This window comes from Mus pahari, chromosome 10 (genome assembly GCF_900095145.1).
Source record: "Mus pahari chromosome 10, PAHARI_EIJ_v1.1, whole genome shotgun sequence".
Taxonomy (NCBI): Eukaryota; Metazoa; Chordata; class Mammalia; order Rodentia; family Muridae; genus Mus; species Mus pahari.
Window position 1 is genome coordinate 92,971,345 of NC_034599.1, and position 5,459 is coordinate 92,976,803.

Genomic DNA, 5,459 nt, shown 5'->3' on the forward strand with positions numbered 1-5,459 from the left:
TATATTGTGTGTGTGTGTGTGTGTGTGTGCATGCGTGCACACATCTGTATGCACAGATGTCAGAGGACAACTTTCAGGAGTTGTTTCCTTCCACGGTGTGGGTTACAGGAATCCAACTCAGGATATTGGACTTGGTGACAAAGCCCTTTACCTGCTGAGCCATCTTGACAGCTCATTAACAGCTCAAGTGTCTGTTTGGGGTCTTGCTTTAAGCTTCTTTGGCTACAGATCTAGACATGTGCCTTATTTATTATTCTGTTGCTGAGAAGAGACCCCCATGACCAAGGCAACTCTTATGAAAAAGAAAGCACTTAACTGGAGGCTTGCTTACACTAGCAGAGGCTTAGTCCATTTATCATAATTGCAGGAAGTATGGTAGCAGGCAGGCCTGGTGTTGGAGAAATAGTTGAGAGCTACATCCTGACCCGTAAGGGTGGGCAGGGAGACTGGGTGCGACATGGGCTTTTTGAAACCTCAAAGCCCACCTCCAGTGGCACACTTTCTCCAACAAGGTCACGCCTCCTCCAAAAGGCCACACCTCCTAATCCTTGTAATATTTTCAAATAGTGCTGAATTGTGGCAAACCATTTTGTTTCCCACAGTGGCAGTACCATTTTGAATTCCCATCAACAACGCACAGAAATTTGAGTTTCTCCCCACCCTTGGCAACGTTTATTCCCAGGGCTTTTGTCCTTGCTGTCCCCAAGATGCAGAGCTTGGCATTTTGAAGCTGTGTTGAGAGAAAGGTCCTAAGATACAACAAACCCTCCCAGAACTTAAAGTCACCAGATGAGACTCCCAACGAGAAGGGGGCAGGGATCTATAATCAGGAGAGAGAAAACGATGCCCCCAACTCCTGCCCGAGCTTTCTGGGCAACGTTAACGGATAAGGGATCTGAAAAGTGATTACCATCTGATCAAAACGGAGCACACCTAAGGGGCTCCTAACGTGGCTCGGGTCAAATTCCTTTAGTTTTTCGGGCTTGCAGACAGTCGCTGCATCCTGCCACGGGCGAGATGTGGAGTGAAGGGATGGCGACAGAGTCTGTCCTGCGGCTCATCAAGGCCTGGGAATTTGTATGCTGGATTTCCTTAACGAATTCAAAGCAGCACTCCCTCCTTTCCTCCCCCATCCCTTGCAACTCTAAAAATAGCTGTTCCCGGGCGCTGGGAGAGGCTCCGCCTCTGCTGTGGGTGGATGGACTGGGGGTAGGGGTGGGGGTGGGAAGCACCGCAGACCCCAGGCCTGAGCTACTGGCGTGGAGAGAGGCGTAGGGTCCGCGTGGCTGGCAGCATCCCCGGGCTGCACTGTAGGAGATGGAGTGAGTCTGGAATTGCGGATGGGGTGAGTCGGGACGTGGGAACCCCTAAGACCTCCAGTCGCCGGCCCTTGTTCCGGGTGACCCCCAGACTGACACAGGCCTCCCAGGAAAACTATGTCTGGAATCCAGCCGGGAGCCGCGGGAGGGAGCGCGGTTCCAGGCGGAGCTACTCGGCCGCTGCGCGCGCAGGTTAAACATTAGTGGCTGCGGTGGCCAAGCGAGGAACCGAGCTGCGTGGCCGAGGGTGCCTCACGACGTCCCACTCCCTGTGCCTCCATCCCAGCGGCTTCGGATTGTTCAGGACTGAGGTACCCCGCTGGGGAAGAGCTCGCATGCTTGGAGGCACGGAGGCGCGGAATGGGGGGATGTCTGACACCCAACCTTCGGCGACTTCAGGAGTGTGGTCTTGGGAAATGCAGTTTTTGAAAACAGTAAAGCGATCTAAGGGACTGCAGATCCGAGTTCTGTAGGGAAGTGGGTCTCGGTTACTAACGAGATGATTTTTAAATAAAGATTGGTGTTTCTAGGTTCCTCCGCTTCCGGTCCCGGGCTGAAGTTTAACAGGAGCCTTAGGGATGGATGAGATTAGAGGTCCTGTATGAGGCAGGAGCAGAGGACAGGGCCTGTAGGACTCCCTTCTCAAGGGTCCTGAAGGGCCCAGGCCTGGTGCTGTCTTGGCCATGTCTCCAGGAACTGATTTCTAACAGGATTAGGAGAAGCCTAGGGAGTGTGAGATGTTCTAACCCTGCTCTTCCATCTGTCTGTAAGTGTTCAACAAGATGGTTGTTTCCTCCTCTTTCCTTCCCCAAGGTGTGGTCTGGGGAATGTCGTTACTGTTATGAATTGTTTTTTTTTTTTTTTGGGGGGGGGGGGGGTTCNAGACAGGGTTTCTCTGTATAGCCCTGACTGTCCTGGAACTCACTTTGTAGACCAGGCTGGCCTCGAACTCAGAAATCTGCCTGCCTCTGCCTCCCAAGTGCTGGGATTAAAAGCGTGCACCACCACGCCCAGCTATGAATTGTTAATGCAAATATCGTATATGAAAAGTATCTAATATGAGATCGCTCAGGGGTCGCGACTCACAGGTTGAGAACCACTGTTTTAGATGCATGCCTTACATTGAGAGCAGAAACCCTGTGCAGTTGGGAACTGAACTTCCCTCATTTGTGCCACTCAGAATACTAAGAGGAGAAGGGGAGCACTTGGTAGGCAGTTCTGAATGTCCTATGGTCACTTTGCAGAAAGGGACAGTTGTGACCAGCAGGGCTAGCCAACCACTTGCCCCAACACTGGCCAGTCACTTGCCTGGTGATTGTAGTGATGGGGTCTGGCCCAGAATAAAGATGGAGAGGCTCTGTTAGGAAGCAACAACGCTTTAGTAGACAAGAAACACTAGTGCAGTCTGTCAGTTTTCTTTCCGATATGAAGCAGGTTTTATTTGTTTTTGACACTTCTTTGCCTGGGGATAATAGGTCCTGCTATGCCTTATTCTCTAAGATATTCCCATGATCCACCAGTCAAAGCCCACCTCCATTTTTGTTTTAAAGAAAAAAAGTTTTTGTGACACTAATTCATAATAAGCTTTTAAAAATTTTTAAGAATTCTTGGAGAATTTCTCACATGTATTCTGATCATACCCCGGCCCTCACTTCCCCACCCCACCCCCCAACTTTGAGACCCCCTTCCCCGAGTCCAATTTTCTTGTCCCACTATTTGTGTTTATTTGTTCGTTTGTTTTTTTGACGTTGACCTGGCTGGCCTGGAACTCACAGAGCTCCACCTGCTTCTGCCTCCCCAGTGCTGGGATTAAAGGCAATGGCCACCACTGCCCGACTGCCTACCACTCTTGTGTGTAGGGTCTGCCCTGGAATATGGTTGACCTATCAGGGGTCACTTAAGTCCTTGGAGCTGGTGATGTAGCTCAGTGGTAGGGGCTCATACTTAGTGAGGCCTTGCATTGGGTCCGTACCAGCACATCCACACCAACAAACAGTTAAGAGGAAGCTGTTTTAAAGTTGCTAGGCCTCTGGTGTTAGTCTGTCCGTGCTGCTTGGAAGTTCTGAGAGTGGATGCAGCCCTGAGACTAGATAGTCAAGAGTAGAAATGGATCCTCTTTTTTAATTTTTAAAAACATTTGCTTAATAAAAGTAGAGGCCCTAAGAGCGAGAGACCAGGGTCTATAAAAGAAGTCTTCTGGAAAACCCCAGATCCCTCTCATTTCCATGAGGAGCCTCCCGCGCTCCCATGTCTCTGCTCTGTAGAGAGCATGTTTGCAAACTGTGGGAAGGTTTCCTTGGCAGCCCTGACAATTAGCTCTAATGACACAAGCCCAGGTTCCCCAGGGCGGGCACCGTGGAGGCAGCTTGGAAGCCAGGGACAAGTTTGTCAATGATTGCCCACAGCCCCTTAGAAGCCTGGCACCTTCCGAACTTTCCTCTTAGTTTCATTTTTGAGGAAGAAAAAGAGACAGTAAAATAAATATGGAGATGAAATTTAAATGAGAGGAAAAAAGAAAGAAAGGAAAAAAAAACCAAACCCAAACCCCAGATGTTTGGACAATATTATCTTTGGCAGAATTCAGGTGAGCAGAAGAGCCTCGCAGCTTCTGGGATCTGTTTCCCCATGGGACTGGTGACTTGGGAGGTAGTCAACACCTCTGGAGTGTGGAATTGCTGCAGGGGGAAGTGAACGTTCTCAGCACACTAGCTCACTAGCACAAAGCTCCATTTAAATCACTAACTCAGCGTAAAGTAGGAGTAGGGAGTTTCCCGGACCCCGTCAAGACCTGTCGAGGCAGGTAAGAGCCTCAGCTTTCCTAATGACGGTGAATCATCTCTGCCTTGTCCTTCTAGTCCCACATGTGGGAAAACAGTCTGCTGATAACTCAGTCTGGAGAAGGCTGGCGTTCCTGCCCCTGGGGTGCGTGGTTTCTTGGTAACCAGCAAAATACTCATGTGGCTTTGTCTTCTGCCTATCCCTACCAGGAAGCCAGCTTTGTAGCCGGGATACACTGAGGGTTTATGGTCTCCAGCACTGGCCCTGTCATGATTTGCCGTGAACCCTGGCAGCCCCTCCATTCTGCACGAGAAGTCTCAGGTACTGTATTTATACAATGAAACAATCTTGTCTCATTCCCATGCCTCCTCCGCCATTGTTGGGAGGGCGGGTCGGTGTGACTCGGATTTGTGGAGTCAGACAGACAGAGCACCTTTAAAGTCTGGTGCTGCGCCTGGCATGTAGGCGCTTGATAAATAATAGCTGCTCTCCTCAGATCATCATCTATAGGAATTCCTACCCTCCTCGTGTACCCTTTGAAGCCAGAAGCCCCAGACTTCTAGGAACCAGACCTAAGCCACGGCTTAGGAATCATTTGCTGACATGGACCTGAGTGCTCCATGCTCTGGGGTCTTTGGACATTGGTGACAGACAAGATGTACGGAGCTTTGAAGCACGTGTCTATCTTGAGGAGGAGCAGAAGGAAATACCAGGGGGTTGTTTAGACTGAGGGGCAGCAGGAGCGGTGGCTGACATTCCCAGGACCGAGAAGTTGTATTGCTTAGGTTTGAATCCAGCTTCTAGACCCTGGGCAAACATCTTTTTTTTTTTTTTTTTTTTCGAGACAGGGTTTCTATATATAGCCCTGGTTGTCCTGGAACTCACTCTGTAGACCAGGCTGACCTCGAACTCAGAAATCTGCCTGCCTCTGTCTCTCAAGTGCGGGGATTAAAGGCATGCGCCACCATGCCCAGCATATCTTTTTATCTCTCTGTGACTCAGGACGGTGATGGCAGCCCTTTAGGAATCGTTCTTTTTAAATACATTTTTATTTTATGTGTATGTATGTATGTGTACCACATTCCTGCCTAATGCCTGCAGAGGCCAGAAGAAGGTTTCAGATTCCCTGGAGCTGGAGTTATAGACAGTTGTGAGCTGTCGTGTGGGTGCTGGGATTCAAACCCTGGTCCTCTGTAAGAGCAGCTAGTCCTCTTAACTGCTGAACTAGCCCTCTAACCCCTAGAAATAGTTTTGAGAAATACTCTTCCTCATTGCCATAATCCTCAGCACTCTACTGCAGAGGACATTTTCCTCTACTGCTTTCTGCCTTTGTGTTTGTTGGGGTGTGTGTGTGTGTGTGTG

General features: G+C 49.7%; 1 protein-coding gene across 4 annotated transcripts in view; it reads left to right on the forward strand.

Annotated features, from left to right (window-relative positions):
- The first annotated feature begins 1,246 nt into the window (after positions 1–1,246).
- Dzip1l (DAZ interacting zinc finger protein 1 like) overlaps positions 1,247–5,459 on the forward strand; it is a 40,245-nt gene continuing 36,032 nt past the window's right edge. For 2 of the 4 annotated variants that reach the window (XM_021207176.2, XM_029543698.1), the window contains exons 1-2: positions 1,247–1,345; positions 4,307–4,418. The gene's annotated coding sequence lies outside the window, so the exon portion shown is untranslated. Of the gene's footprint in view, positions 1,346–1,547; positions 1,631–3,807; positions 3,904–4,306; positions 4,419–5,459 lie in introns of those variants that run through there. The other 2 variants (XM_029543696.1, XM_029543697.1) reach the window with 2 other exon arrangements.